Here is a 15,382-nt window from a genome sequence, read left to right as displayed (position 1 = left end):
GGCCCCGGGGGAAGCAGGCAGAGGCAGCTCTGGGAACTAGCGGGAAGAACAAGTGGGACTTGAGATTAGACAGGGACAAGTGACAGCCATGCCACCAGCTCCCTCCAGAGCACGTTGTGGAGCGGGGGTGGGGGAGGGACCCAGCTTGGCGGTGTTCAGGGTGAGACAGAAACAGGGGGTGGTCTGGGCTAGAGGCTGGGAGGGGCCTGAAGCCACCTGAACTCGGGAAGCAGAGGCGGAGCACAGAGAGGATCCAGGGAAGCATCCACAGCCAAGCGCCAGACTAAGACGTGGAGAGGCGGGCGGAACGCCAGGGCAGGTCCTGGGGTGGCCAGGCCATCCTGAGGAAACACAGTCACCTGATCAGGCCCCCTGCTGCTGGAGGAGGGGCAGGTCCCCAGCCCTACGGGCACAGGCGCCCTCACTGCAGACCGGCTCCCGCCCAGAAACACTCCTTCCACCTCAGTCCCTGCAAGCCTGCTCCTCACCCCAGGCTGTGCTGGTCCTGGGGGCTCACTTCTCTGAGCCTGCGGAGAGGCAGCCCCATGCAGTGGGAGCCACGAAAACAGCTTTCTTTCCAGATGCCTTTCCAGGTGTGTTTGCACAAAGCACCACCACTTTCAGATGCAGAGGGCAGAGCCCTGGGCTGGGGAGTGAAAGGCCTGGGTCAAGCTTTAGCTCTGCCTCTGGGGCAGCAGTACCCTCTTCTCTTGCCTCATCTGCCCCACTGGGCAGTGGATATAACGCCTGGGTGCCCCCACAGGGGGCGGATGAGTATCAGCAGGGTGCCAAAGGAACGTCTCAGGCACTGTCGGCGTAACATGAACATAAAGATTGTATCGTCACCATCATCGCCATCGTCATCACCTTCCCTGTCATTGTCACCACCACCACCGCCGCCGCCGCCGCCATCACCACCACCGCCACCACCGCCGCCACCATCACCGCCACCACCACCACTGCTACCATCATCAATCCTGCACTTGAAGTCCTGCCACCTGCCAAGGGGTCCTCCTATGGCAGAGAACACACCACCATCTGAGTAAGCCCAACTTTTTTATGGATGATTTTGCTAAGAGAAAACTCTGTCCTTTTTGTCTGTTCCACTTACAATTTTCCTCTTTCATGTGACATTTCTTCAGATATTTTAAGACAATCATTGTGTATCCCCAAGTAATTTCCACTTTCTTTTGAAATAATATTTTCATTATGAAGTTAATCCATGTTCATAGTAAAAAGTTTAGAAAGAAGAGATAAGGCCTCAAAAACAAAACAATTACTTGTAAATCCCACCACTTGGAGATATTACTTGCTTGTATTCTATGTTATATAGAATAAATAGACACATACGTACCAGCCAAGGCGTAAGATTCATGTGACCTGCCTTTTTCATGTCATATATCAGTAACATGCTCACGAAACACCTAATAACCATCCTTCTCCTAGAACATGGGAAGAGTAGGGGCTGTGGGGAAGGCGGTACCTGGTGCCTGGATCACCTCCGGGGACCAGGGTTGCTGGTGGCTGGGCGCCCAGAGGACCAGGCCGCAGGTGAGTGGGGAAAGCTGACTCTGACCGGGACAGAGCCTCCCATGACCCTCTCCAGGGCCCAACGCTTTCACTATGCACCAAACCAGGCCTCTTGAAACGGGAGAAAGACCCGTTCAGATTAAGGCGGAAAAGCTGGGTGAGGGAAGGCAGGCCCTGGAGTGGAAACGGAGGCGGAAGCCCACGGGGTGACAATCAGAGGCAGCTGATTAAAGCAAGCTCCCCTCCCCCACTAGGGACCAAGGTGACCCCTGCAGCCACATGGCAGCTTCTGCAGGTTCGGCGCTTTTTCAGAAGGAGCCAGTTGTCAAATATGAGCCATGAACAAACACCAGACGCGCCACCAAAGTCTCCTGAGTCTAAGAGGGTTTTCAAGGCCATGAGACTCACTGGCGCCCTGCAGGGTTCTGAGGGACCATCGGTTGATGCCCATGGGTCCTTCCTGAACCTCTGACAAGATGGGATTTCTTTCCCAGGAGTCTCCAGAGCTGGGTGGACATTCCAGTGACGTGAGAGCTCTGACACGAGAGTTTAGTGTCATCTGGGCTACAGACGGGCCGCTGCGAACAGACCGAGGATAAGAGACTCCCTGTCCGTGGGCTCTGATAAATCCCAGGAACGGGGCAGGGTTTTGCTTCATCCTGGATCCAGAAGAAAAAAATGACCTAATAATGCATACGCACAATTTATATGCGTTCTTACATAAATCACACCCCAAAACACCAAAAAGATAGAGAACGTGACGAAGGATCCTGAAATCGGGAAAAGCCCCAACCTCGCGACGGAGGCCCTGGAGGAAAGCAGCTGGGGACGTGGACAAAGAGCCCAGGGCCAGCGGGGGAGAAGGGGCCCGTCAGAGGCCCAGGCGTAGAGGACACGGGCTTTTGCCCTGGTCGATGCCCTCGGAGGGCAGCGTCACCTGGGTCTTCCATTAGCCCCGAGCCGGTGAGAGCAAAGGGCCCCGTCCTCTGCGCACAGGACCGGGCAGTGCGGGGTCAGAAACACGAGGACTTTACTGGACTCGAAGGAAGATGTGACCCCAGACGCTGGAGGACTTTGGGACATGCGGGAGGCGGATAGTTGAGGACTTTTTCCTTTTTTTCCAGCTTATTTTTGCTTTAAAATTGTCTTGTTTCTATAGACTTGTGGTTGCCAAGAGGTGGGGAGGAATGGGTTGGGGGTTTGGGATTCGGAGATGCAAACTATGATTAGAGCACAGGGAGCTGTATTCAGGGTCCTGTAATAAACCGTAATGGAAAAGAATGTGAAAAAGAACGTGTGTGTGTGTGTGCACGCGCATGTGCGCGTGCATGCGTGCGTATAACTGAATCGCTTTGCCGTCCAGCAGAAATTAACACATTATAAATCAACTATACCTCAATAAAATAAAATTTTAATGATTCTTTTTTCAATAATGTCTATGGATGTAGTATTTTTTAATTCTCTCTGAGGATACCAATGTAATTTTTTATTCTAACTTTAATTTTAAATTTAATTTAACATAAATACAATTTACATTCTAATTTTTAATTAAAATGCTTTGTTCTTTCACATATTTGTTTTCTGCTGAAGTGGAACCGACAGGTAACACTCTATTGGTCTCAGGCGTACGACAGAATGATTCAGTATTTATATACTTGGTGAAATGATCACCATAACAAGTCTGCCCCATAAATAGTTATAAAAGGTTTTCCAATCGTAATAGGATTTAAACCTTTTTTAATGTTCCCTGAGCTGTGTCTACCTCCGCGGAGTCAGTCGTTCTGCGTCTTTGCTCCGTACTCGTCTTCCCTGCCGGCATCTCCCTGGTTGTGGCCGAGACACATGGACAGAGGATCCTAATGGAGAAAGACAGCTGCCCGGCCACCACTGGCCACTGAGAGTCACGGAGGGCGCCCAGGTCCCCACGCAGGCCCCCGGGTTGGGGCAGTTCCCCCTGATGCGGGGCAGGTCCCCGGTGTAGGGCAGACCCCTTTGCTCCTTTGGGGTCTGACTTGGCCTGAGCCTCCTCAAACTGAGCTGTCTCTCCATGGGTCCCAACTCCCAGGCCCGGGGCCCCTCCTGGAAGACCAGATATGGGATTCCTGCGTCAGGCGTTACAAAAGGGACATCTGATCTCCAGAGCCACCTACAGCTGAGATCTCCGCATCTCGAACCCTAATGTAATGCAACCCCAACCTGCACACGGATCTCGTGGGCTGTGAGCCCTGAGCCGCTCTGCCCAGCTTCAGAAGGAACGAAGCTGAACAGGATCTTATGTGACCTTTCCTGGGACCCCGAATTGTGGCAGAGGGTCCCAGAGGTTTGAAGACGGGGGCAGGAGGCGCCTCCTGGATGGGGCGACGTGGCTGCGGGAAGCGCAGATGGGCTGTGGGCAGGTTCCTCTCCTGCCCCTGGACATCCCGCCCGCGGTCACGGCCAAGGCTTTGGAAACCAAGACCATCCCTGGGCAAAGCTCCTCCTTGTGCAAATCACCCAGACACCCAGGAACCTGAATCCCCACTCCCCGCACGTGTGTGCATGAGCACACACACGCACGCACACATACACACCACGAACACGCATGCACATGTGCTCACTCATGCACAGAGACACACGCATGCACACACACACACACCACCACCACATGGCCTCCACGTGGCAACACGCAGAGCTCCCCCCTTGGGCTGTGCTGGTGGCCTAGGGCCGTCTTCACAAAGTACCAAAGAGGGCGGCGTCACAGGGCAGAAACGCATCCTGTCACGGTCCTGGAGACGGGGCCAGGCCGGCTCCGAGCCTCAAGGCGAGGGCCCTTCCCGGCCACGCTCGGCTTCTGGTGGTCACAGGTGTCCCTGGGCTGCGGCTGCATCTCTCCAACCTCATGTCGCCCTCTCCTCTATGAGTCTGTCTCGTCTAAGGACGTCATCATGGAACTAAGGCACCAGCCAGTCCAGGATGGTCTCATTGGAAGCTCCTTAACTGAATTACGCTCGGAAAAGACCTTTTCCCGAGCTGTGTTCTCTCGTCCCAGAACATGCTGGGCCACCTGTGCTGCACAGCAACACGTCACAGCATGGAGCCAGACCGGGGGACAGGGTGACGTCCCACAGTCCACAGCTCACTCAGGACTACCCAAAGCAGCTGCCCACCCACTGCCCAGCAGAGGTGGGCACCTGGGCCCCGACACTGGACATACGGTGGCCGCCAACCTCGACAAGGAGACCTCCTCCAAGGCGACCTCACGGAAGGCGGCCCCAGGGCCAGCCAAGGTGTCCTCCAAGCCCAGAAGTGCCAGGGACCAGGGCCCACCCTGCTCCAGGCAGCCATCAGCACTGCCCCTCAGGGCACGGGGAGGGCGGCCTCTGCCCGCCAAGCAGCCCCAGCTCCAGCTGGGGAATGCCTGCCTGGTCCCCTCAACGTCCCCGCTGCCAGATTCACGAGAGCCTGGAATCCGGCCGCGCCCCGCCTTGACCGTCGGTGACCCCCTGTGCAGGGTCTCCTGCTTCTGAAACAACAGCCCCTTGGGCCACCCTCACCCCTGCCCCGGGATCTGGGGTCCTGTTCACTTTCTTAGAAAGCGGCGGACGTGGCCGTCACCAATGTTCCCCACTCCCTGCCAGGGCCCTGTGGGCAGGACGACGCGGGCGGAGCTGACCCCTCGTGGGCCTCCTCCCCCCGGGGAGGGTGGGGTGGCTCAATCTCAGGGGTCTCGGGTGGCCTTCCCTACCCTGGCCCCGAGCTGGCCCCGAGCTGGCCCTGTGCTGCCCGGGGAGCCCGAGCGCCACTCCCGCAGAGCCAAGGCCAGAAAGGAGTCGGCTCTGGGCTGCTCCTCAAGCATGTTCTGGGGCCTCCTTCAAGCCGGGAAACGAGGTCCACCGTCTTGGGGTCCCAGCGTGCAGAGGTGAGACCTGTCTGGATGGGGGCCCTGCGGCTTGGGAGTCACAGAGGCCCGGGAACGCGGAGTCACATTTTGTCCCGCCATCTCTGCCTCGGCTGTAGCACAACCTCCTTCCACGCACCAGCCCCTCGTGTCCAACAAGCTCTGGAGAAAATGTTTTGATGAGCTATGAGTGTTAACACTCAGTGCAATAAATACGACGCACTCACCTATTACATGGGGAAGAAATAGGTACTTTAGGATCGTAAAAACGTAGCTTTTCCAGAAAACCATCAGTACGAGACATAAGCAGCGAACAAAGGTGCACCCAGTCCGCCGAGCGGCTCGGCTTGTTTGCATAAGTGCAGGCAACCGAGAAACACCTGCTTGCCTTTCAAAATCAGTCTTCTCTGTTGTGTGTGAGAGCTACAGTTGGAGAGTTGTTGGGTTTTTTTAATACCCTACTCGTGCAGTGGTGACCAAACAGTGAGAAGATGCAAAGCTTTGTCGTCGTTAAGAATCTAGAGCTCCCACTGAAGCAAAGGAAGAAAACGCACAAGGAAGGCCACCAAGTGAGGGCAGCCTCGGGGGTCCTCAGAGCGGAGGCCCCACACGGCGCGGCCAGAAGTGAGTGTGGACACAGCCCTCTGCTCTCCCCCCGCCCCAGGGACCCTCTCTAATCGTCGGGTGGGCACTGCCACCCCACCCCCTCCCAGGAAGCGACGCCCTAGACAGCATGGTGGGAACACGCTCAGCAGTTAAAAGCTAAAGGGTTCCCCTGCCCCGACCGGAGGGGCCACATCGAGCCCCCCACCCCAGCACCGAGGACCAGCGGCGCCCACTTGGCAGCTGTAGATGCTGAGGTGCAGCCTAAGCCCCTCTTTTCTTATGCAGAAAATGAGGGCGGGGGCCCCACCCTCCGGGGGACCAAATGAAGTGACGGCAGCGAGAGCGAGTGCCCAGAGCCCAGGACACGGCCTGGCTCCAACGGCGGCCGCACGGCTGCAGTTCCGGGGGCCCGCGGCTGAGAGAGCACACTCATCGGAAGAGGCCTCAGACACGGGCCCAGGGCGCTCCCGTCGGCAATGACACCCGCAGCTGAGCCCCCTGCGGACGCCCAGCTTGGATGGCCCAAATCCACGGAGACGGGGAGAACCAGAGAGGCGGGTACCAACGGCCACAGCGGATGGACAAGCAGGACCAGCGAGGCAGATCCCAGAACCCACTCCTCAGCCAGGAGCCAGTGCGGGAAGCGAGCTAGTCCACCCCAGCCCCGCCGCCCAGAGGGCGCAGCCGCAGGTGCTGGGGGGGGTGGGCACCAAAGGGAGAAGCCCGCAGCCCACACGCCCGCCTCCGCCCCCGCAGACTAGAGGGTTTACTCCCCAGAGGGAGCAGATCCAGGTCTCCTGGGGCTGAGGACGGCGAGGGGAGAGGGTGGTGGGAACAGCAGCTCCCTCTGCAGAGATCGGCAGCCTCTCCCCAGCAGGCTCAAGAGCCCTGGGGCCATACAGACCCCTCCAGCCTGAAGCCTGGACACCTTGGCCTGGGAGGAAAGGCCTGGAGCGACAGCATGGGGTCCCCAGCACAACGCTGGCACAACACCCTGCCCACAATGACGGAAAAGCACCCCTACCCGGAATGCCAGGTGAAACACAGCAAGCCCAGGGACACTTGAACGTCAGATAAACGACAAATAATTGTTTAGCATGAGTATATCCCATACAATACTGGGGACATACTTATACTAAAATATTATCCTGTGTTTATCTGAAATCCACATTGAACTGGCTTCCTTACTTTTATTTGCTAAATCTGGCAACTTTACCTACTCTCCTAAACACACACACACACACACACACACACACACACACACACGGCTTATAAATGATTTTTTCGTATCTCCATCTTGGATTTAACAGTCAAAGATCAACAAACTCCGGAGAAAGTTCTCTGAAGACGTGGGAAGGAAGGATACGTCTTAGAAGGAAGAAAAGGCTGGACGCTACACTGAGGAAAGCAGAGATGCTGGCATGAAAGGCTCAGCAGATGGGCAGCACCAGCAGGATAGGAGACCCTCCCAGAGAGGCAGCGTGTGACAGCGCAGAGCACGGGGGACAAAGGGACAGGCCCAGAAGTTTCCAGAGAGAACACAAGGCTCTGATTGTGTTGAAAGGATCAACCACAATCTTGGAGGCAGGAAGAAAGGGTGCAGTGCCACCAAAATTCTGAGGGAAATTATTTCCAGCCTAGAGTTATCAGCCCAGCCATCAAACTATGCACAATAAAGACACGCTCAGAATCGCCAGATCTCCCCAGGTCAATATGTACACGCCTGCCCTTACGTGCTCCTAGAGGAGGAGCTCCCGTCAAGGCTGAGCAGTGATGAACTCATCGAGCGTCCCTGAGGACGCGGGTTTGATCCCTGGCCTCGCTCAGTGGGTTAAGGATCGGGCGTGGCTGTGACTGTGGTGTAGGCTGGCAGCTGCAGCTCCGATTAGACCCCGAGCCTGGGAACCTCCATATGCCGCAGGTGTAGCCCTAAAAAAGACCAAAAAAGAAAAAAGAAGAAAAGAGTTCCTGGAGGAGAGCTCCACCAAAGACCCAGGAGAAAAGCAGCCAAGAGGAGACAGAGGGCACATGGGCCAGGACGAGGCCCAGGGAGGCCGGGCGGGTGCGGGGAGACCGCTGCCCACAGCTGATTCCACCAGAGCAGAGCCCACGGCTCCAGGAGAGCCTTTTCCACGACGACGAAACTGAGCAATGGTGTTTTTACAACTCAGGGAGACTTTGAGAGTGTACCATGGTTAAAAAATTAAAAACAAAATTAATAAAAATTTAAAAGCAATCAATAACCCCAGAGAAAACTAAGGGAAAGTCATCTTGTTCCACGAGGCTTAGCGGTGAAGAGAAACAGACCACTCGTCTTAGCGAAATTATGCCACAACCACTTAGAAAGATGAGGAAACGGGGGTGGGGGCGTGGTGCACTTTGTGGGGGGTGTGCGTGTTTGTGGTGTACTTTGTGTGTGTGAGTGTGTGTGGTGTGGGAGTGAGAGGTGTGGGGGGGTTTGCAGTGAGCGGGGTGTGTATGGTGTGTGTGGTGTACTTTGTGCATGTGTGCATGTGGGTGTGAGGTGGGGGTGTGGTGTGTGTGGGTGTGCGGTGGAGGTGTGCATGGTGTGTGTGTGTGTGTGTGTGTGTGTGTGTGTGTGTGTGTGCTGGGGACAGGATGTAGTGAGAGCCTCAAAGAGACCTGGAACACTACGTGGCAGGAAGATCTGACAGCTCGAGAAGCAGCCACGTCAGCGCGTGCCTGCGTGGCGTCGGGTGGAGGCCGCGGGACAGGCTGCAAGAGCGCGCTCGCCCCAGACGGAGGGACGGAAAGAGGGCAGAGGAAGGGCTGTGTCGACTCCAGCGTCTCTGCACGTGCACCTGATGGAAAGAACAACAAACTCAGAACCTTTAAGGAAACAAAGGTCGGCATAGATTTTTGGCTGCGCCCCCAGCATGTGCAAGGTCCCAGGCCAGGGGTCGAACCTGCGCCATAGCACAACCCAAGCTGCTAAAGGGACAACAGCAGAACCACCAGGGAGCTCCAGATTTAAAGTTTTTTAATCTGGGAAAGGATCACGCTAAAGCCACAGTAGAGACTGAAAAATTTCAGCAAAGGTCGGGGAGGCGGGGGTGGGTTGTGTGGGGGGACCACCAGCCCGGATCCTCCTGCCACTCGCACCCGGCCAGGGCCGCGCTGATCCTGAAACCACATCCATTCCAGGTCAAAACAACCCGTGTGCTCAGTGCAGTCAGCCTCAAGCCATGGCCCTTCCTTCCTCAGCCCTTCTGACTAACCTGCCTCCGCCCAGTTCTAGGATCCCCCCCCCAATTAGTTTCCTCCTTCTGCTGTAACAAATCACCGTGAATTCAGTGGCTTCATGACAAGACACACTGATCATCTTACAGTCTGGAGCTCAGGAACGCAGCCTCAGCCTCACGGGGCTAAACTGGCGAGTGGGCAGGGCTGCGCCCCTGCGGAGGCTGCAGGAGAACCCGGCCCCTCGCCTGTCCCCACTCCCAGGGCCTCCTGACTACAGGGCAGCACAGGGCGCCCTCCCCACCCCATGGTCTTGACCTCACCACATGGGCAGAGCCCTCTCGCCGCCTGAGGCCACCCTCCCGGGCCCCAGGGGTCAGGCTAGGGGGTTAGGCTCTTGTTCAGCCCACGGCAGCCTGGCAGTCGTGGATCTGGCCATCTAAGCGAGAGGCCACAGAGGCCGGAGGACAAGGTCATGAGCCGGGGAGAGCAGGCACCTCCTAGAAGCTGGAAAGGCGGGAACATGCGCCTTCCCCTCAGAGCACCCAGAATGGTTCATCTTGGACCTCGGACTCCAGAAGCGCAAAGAGAATCTGTGTGTGTTGTTTTGAGCCACCATGTGTGTGGTGCTGTGTGTATTGTGTCCAGGTCTTACTTTATCCCGGAGGCCAAGTGATGACACGAGAGGCTTCTGCCTTCAGAAGAAGGTTTTAACCCTCCCAGTTCCCCGGGAGACGGGGGCACAGGGCACACGGTGCCGGCCACGCTCGGGGGTGCGGAAGCAGACAGACTGGGGAGCTGGCATGTGCCTCTGCGACCATGGGGGCGGGAGAGACCAGGGGAGGCGTCCCCTCCCTGAGGGTCAGTGGTCAGGGAATTAACTCGACCCTTGGGAGCCTGAGAAAACCAGTCTGCAGTGAAGACGTGAGCCACTTGGGTCTTTAGTCTGGGCTGGTGATTCAGCAGATGACCGAGGGGTTGGGGTTGACAGGTGTTCGAGAGCCAATACCGACTCGGCTGGGACTGACAATTAGTACAACGGGTCCAGCGCCCAGGACCCCGAGGCACCCCTCCTGGAAGCAGCCTTCCCGCAGTTAACGTGGACACTGAGAACAGAGCAGAAGCAGGAGAGAGGCTACAGGTGCCTGTGCAGGGGTGTGAGTCCCAAGTCCCTCGAGACCAGAAGCCACCCCCATGGGCACCACGAGGCAGGGCACGTCCGGCCCCTGAGACCACCAGGGAGTCCAGGCATCTTGGACCTGAGACCACATGCTTGAGACTGGCTCCTGGGAGCCACGGTCTCCCAGCCTGGACAGGGCACCACCACACAGGAGGGCAGAGGTGACAGGCCAACCTGCTGGGTGACACCTGGGTGACAGGGGCCTCGGATTCTTGCTGCCAGAAGTGAACCCTGGAAAAGCAAACCCCAAAGAGAACCGCTCTGGAAAGGTCTGAGGTTGGGCTCTCCCAGTGGGCGACAGGGAGCTGGAGCATCTGGGATATTCTGGGGCTTTTCACACATCTCAGCCAGCGACCGGCTGCCCCAGAGAGAATTACGACTTGTGAGTTTGGAGAGCACGAAGTGGCTGGCTTCCCCGCCCCGCAGAGACGGTTGGGGCGGGACGTTCAGGATGCATTTCACCTGCGAGGACCGGGGTGATTTAGAAGGTAAAACATTGGCCTTCGTGTCGGATTTCCACACCTTCCCTCCCCGCCCCGCACGGCTCAGCCCGCAGGCCCGACGACAGCCGGCTTCGGGCTCACGTCCACAGGTTAGAGCCCTGCGCGGCCTCGGGCCCCTCCCCGGACTGGATCCCCAGCCGGGCCACCCGGCTGCCTGCGGTCTTGAAGCCGGCGGGGCCCCGGCATACAACGCTCCATTGTACACCCGCCCGGCTGGCCGGGGGCCAGCTCGCCCCGCTGTGACCCGTTCTTTAAATCCTGCCGTTTCTGTGTTGGTTTGGTAGCTCGGCGTTGACGGGGTACTCTATTTCACCTCCGCATCGAGTCTGAACGAACCGAAGGGAAATCACAAATATAAACCAATGCCAGGCCGGGCTCGAGGCTCGGGAACAGGTGTTTCCTATCTGAAATCCCGCCTCTGCGTTGGCTCCCTGCGCTGCGTCCCCTGGGGCTGGGGGTGCCCCCAGGCGTTTTCTTTTAAACAGCCTTGTCCAGAACGAGCGGTCCTCACCCAGCCGGACGCCCCTGGAGGCAGCTCTCTCTTGGGTCTTTTAAATACAGCCCCCCATTCCCTCCCCCGTTAGCAGGAGGGCTCACGGCCCCACAAATTGCCTGACCCCCAGGGTTAACTATTTGCCAGAGTCACGTCCTTCCAGCTTCCAATGCGTGACAAGCAAGAGAAAGGAGACTCCCGCGGACAAGGCAAGAGAGTCACGCCAAACCTCACCCCGCCTTCCCTTCGGAATTGCACTCCACGCTTTGGCAAAAGTGATTTTTTAAAAAGAGGTAGTGATGGAGTTCCCTTGTGGTGCAGCGAGCTAAGGATCTGGTGTGGTCACTGGAGCAGCTCAGGTCGCTGCTTCAGCACAGGTTCAATCCCTAGCCCAGGAATTTCCATACACCAAGGGTGTGGCCAAAAAAAAGGAGGTAATGAAAGAGCAGACGAGCAGGACAAAACAAAAACAAGAGCAGGTCCAGCCAGGCGTCTCAGAGAAAGCTTTTGCTCAGGTGCCCTGTGAGCAGGGACGGCCGCTGGCGGGCAGTGGGACAGGGTGTCAGTCCCACGGCCTGAGTCCTTCTGGGTTTTGTCCCTCCTCAGCCACTGGGCGGCCTCCCTGGGCCTGTGACTTTGCAGTCACCCGGCACCCTAGGCTCCGAAGGGGCCCCCGTGCAAGGTGGTCACAGCTTTGCCATCAGTCCTGTGGTTCTCCGTCAGCTCCTCTGAACTTGAGGTTGGTGAGGGCCGAGCAGCGGGACAAAGGAGCTTGCTGGCCCAGCCCAGCCACCAGCTGGGGGCGGGGGGGTGGGGTGGGGCAGGTGCCAAGTCACGGGTGGGCCTGGGCTCCTGGGAGGGTCTGCACTTGCAGTAAAAAACACCGTGACAGGTCAAGAGGGAAACCACAGGAAAAGCTTTTTTCCTGCCTGCTGACCGAGGGGCCTGTGTTTCCACTCAGCACGGGGCCTGCAAAGCTCAGCACCCGGCGTCCACCCGGTAGAGGCCGACGCAGTGCACCTCTGCTGGGGGCAGCTGTCAGGGCCAGAAAAGGCCCTGCTGCCGGCCACCTCGTGGAGGGAGGGAGCCAGCCAAGGACACTCGGGGAAAGGGAACCAAGCCCCCCCCAAGCTGACTCCCCCGTCCAGGTGATGCTGAACGCGCCAGCCAAAACGTCCTTCCCTGTCTTGTCCTGCCCGCGGGACTGCGGAGGATCGGAGAGGAGGGGGACTGAACTGGGCAGGATCCCGCGGGGCCCCCGGGTACAACGCCCCTCCGCGTCCCCCATTTCTTATTTGTAGAAAAAGGCTATAATCTCCCAGACCTTCCCAAGTTCCAAAGCGCAGACTCAGCAGACACTAGCCGGGCAGTGAGGGATGCAGAGCTACGGAGAAGCGGTTCAGCAAGAAAGCGGCAGCCCAGACAGTAAGCAGAGGCCGAGCTCCTCCTCGAGCGACCGCCTGACAACCCCACGCCCACCTGGGCGACGCTCTGCGGAAACAAACACCTTGCCCGGCGGAGGATGCGGACTGCATGCTGACCCCGAGCACGGAGACCCCAGACTCATCTCCTTCCCCAGACACGGCCTTGTTACCCCACCACCACCCAATCAGAAGAGAGCCCAGCAAGCCTCACCTCAAACGCTGCTGCCTTTAAAACCCTCTCTTGAGGAGTTCCCGTCGTGGCACAGTGGTTAACGAATCCAACTAGGAACCATAAGGTTGCGGGTTCGATCCCTGGCCTTGCTCAGTGGGTTAAGGATCCGGCATTGCCATGAGCTGTGGTGTAGGTCGCAGAGGCGGCTCAGATCCCGAGTTGCTGTGGCTCTGGTGTAGGCCAGCGGCTACAGCTCCGATTCAACCCTTAGCCTGGGAATCTCCATATGCCGCAGGAGCGGCCCTAGAAATGGCAAAAAGATCAAACAAAACAAAACAAAACAAAAAAACCCTCCCTTGAAAACCATCGGGGGTCTTTTGAGCACCAGCTGCCCATCCTCCCTCCTGGGCGCCTGCAAATAAATGCTGCCCTTCCCTTCACCACGACCAGCACGGCGGGGGGTGCTGGCTCAGTGAAAAAGGGTGCCAGGGACGAAGGTCTGAAGAGGCTTTGCCCACGGGCCGGGCGACAACAAGCACTGCCCTCCCTCCCTGGCCCTCAGAGGTCATGAGCAAGGGCGGACACCTGGCCTGCAGGGCCCCTGAAGAACACAAGCGTGTTACATACATTCTCTTATTTCTTTTTCTTTTTTTGTCTTTTTAGGGGCCGCACCCACGCACGTGGAAGTTCCCAGGTTAGGGGTCAAATTGGAGCCACAGCTGCTGGCCTACAGCATAGCCACAGCCACGCCAGATCCGAGCCACGTCTGTGACCTACACTGCAGCTCACAGCAATGGTGGATCCTGAATCCACAGAGCGAGGCCAGAGGTTAAGCCAGCATCTTCACTTATACTAGTCAGGTTCCTAACCCCTGAGCCGTGACGGGCGTTCCTGGCCTGAGTCTTGCGTTCGCCCTGCAGCTCAACACACTCGGGCTCCACAGACAACCCAGGGCCAGGAGCCGTGCTGACCTCTGCCCCCGCAGCTCTGAGCAGACAGTAAAGGAAGCAGCGAGGGACCTGGCGTCCTGATGGCCCACAGGACTGTCTCCCGGCCGGCAGAGCAGCGGCCTGTCTGCAGAGGGCGACGCTGAGGCCACGTCCGTCCTGGGTGAAGGTGATGTCAGAAGCTGGGTGGCGTCTGTCCTGGGCGTGGGAGGCACCTGCTGCCTTAAATCGCCCTGTCCCCTCATGTTCAAGATAAGGAGGCTGAGGCCTGGGAGGAGAGTGAGGTCCTCCGGGTGGCCCAGCTTGGTTTGTCAGGAGTGGCCTCCGCCTGGGTCCCCAGAACCACGGCCCGGGAGGTTCGCCTGCAGCGAGCAGAGGAGCAAGGCTTAGAGCTAGTGGCTTGGCTGAAAGGGGCAGCTGTGGGGGCCCGGCTGCCAGGGGCACCCCCGCCTCTGCACAGGCCAAGTGTAACCATGCTGCAGGGCTTGGGTTTAACCGGTACCCTCGGCCTGCCAACAGAGCATTCTTCCGGGTAGTTTCAATTCTCCTGGCCCCCAAAACTGCTTAATATGAAATTCTAAATGGGATCGATAGAAAGATATGTTTAAAAGCTTATTTTGCTCTGTCTAGGACTCCAATAAACGCATGCGTCTGTTAAATAAATACAGCCCCGAAACGTTTCATTAAGCAGCAGAGTCCTCTCAACGCCCCCCCCCCCCCCCCCCGTCCGGCCCGGCCCTGTGAAGAGAACAGAATTTAAGAGCAGCGAGAAGGTCCGCTTGGCGGGGCCGCCCCGCCGCCTGTCACAGGGCCCTTTGTAGGGCTGGATGTACCTTGGCTTGGGGCAGAGAAAATGCATTTGCCAAAGGGTTATTATTACCTTAGCAGTGATTCATTTAAGTGGTTTCCCGGGAGTGGTGTTTTGTTATGATTTCTCGGCTCTCAGCTTGGTTCTCTCCCTGCTGTGGGACTGGCCGCATTCCTGCGATACCGGGCTGTTCCCGAAGACGCACAAACAGCCCATTCACCGCGCCCCGGGGCCTCTGAGGGATGCCCCCCCTGCCCCCCAGCGCTGGGCCTCAGCCACAGCCGTGGCCCTGCCAGCCCCAGGGGCGCTGGCCGTGGGGCCCCTGAAGTGGGCCTGGGCTCCAGAACGGGTCACACCCCAGGGAGGACAGCAAGGCCACGCCTTCCTGGTTCCCAAGGCGCGGCGACTGGCGGGGCCGGGGCGCAGCCCTGCGGTCAGGTCCCGTCCACAGCGTCCTGGCCGGGCTGGCCGCCCTTGCTTCGACCCCGACTGTGCCCCAGGAAGAGGAAGCCTGAGAAAGGCAGCGACTTGCAGGTCCAGTTGGCAGGAGCACCAGGCTTTCGAGACCCGGCTCATCAACAAACATACAGTCGTATTTACAGATGAAGGTCACACCGGCGGCCACGGAGCCCACCGAGCGC

At 58.1% G+C, this 15,382-nt stretch overlaps 1 protein-coding gene across 1 annotated transcript in view; it reads right to left on the bottom strand.

Annotated features, from left to right (window-relative positions):
* ASB1 (ankyrin repeat and SOCS box containing 1) overlaps positions 1-15,382 on the bottom strand; it is a 77,003-nt gene that overhangs the window by 7,114 nt on the left and 54,507 nt on the right. The gene's annotated exons all lie outside the window — the stretch shown is intronic.

The sequence above is a fragment of the Sus scrofa genome, chromosome 15 (genome assembly GCF_054392235.1).
Source record: "Sus scrofa isolate SSC_HxYL_T2T_F1_AM1 chromosome 15, Sscrofa_HxYL_maternal_Yorkshire_Landrace_v2.0, whole genome shotgun sequence".
In the NCBI taxonomy this organism is placed as follows: domain Eukaryota; kingdom Metazoa; phylum Chordata; class Mammalia; order Artiodactyla; family Suidae; genus Sus; species Sus scrofa.
The sequence above is the reverse complement of the archived record's forward strand: the minus strand, read 5'-3'. Positions and strand labels throughout refer to the sequence as shown.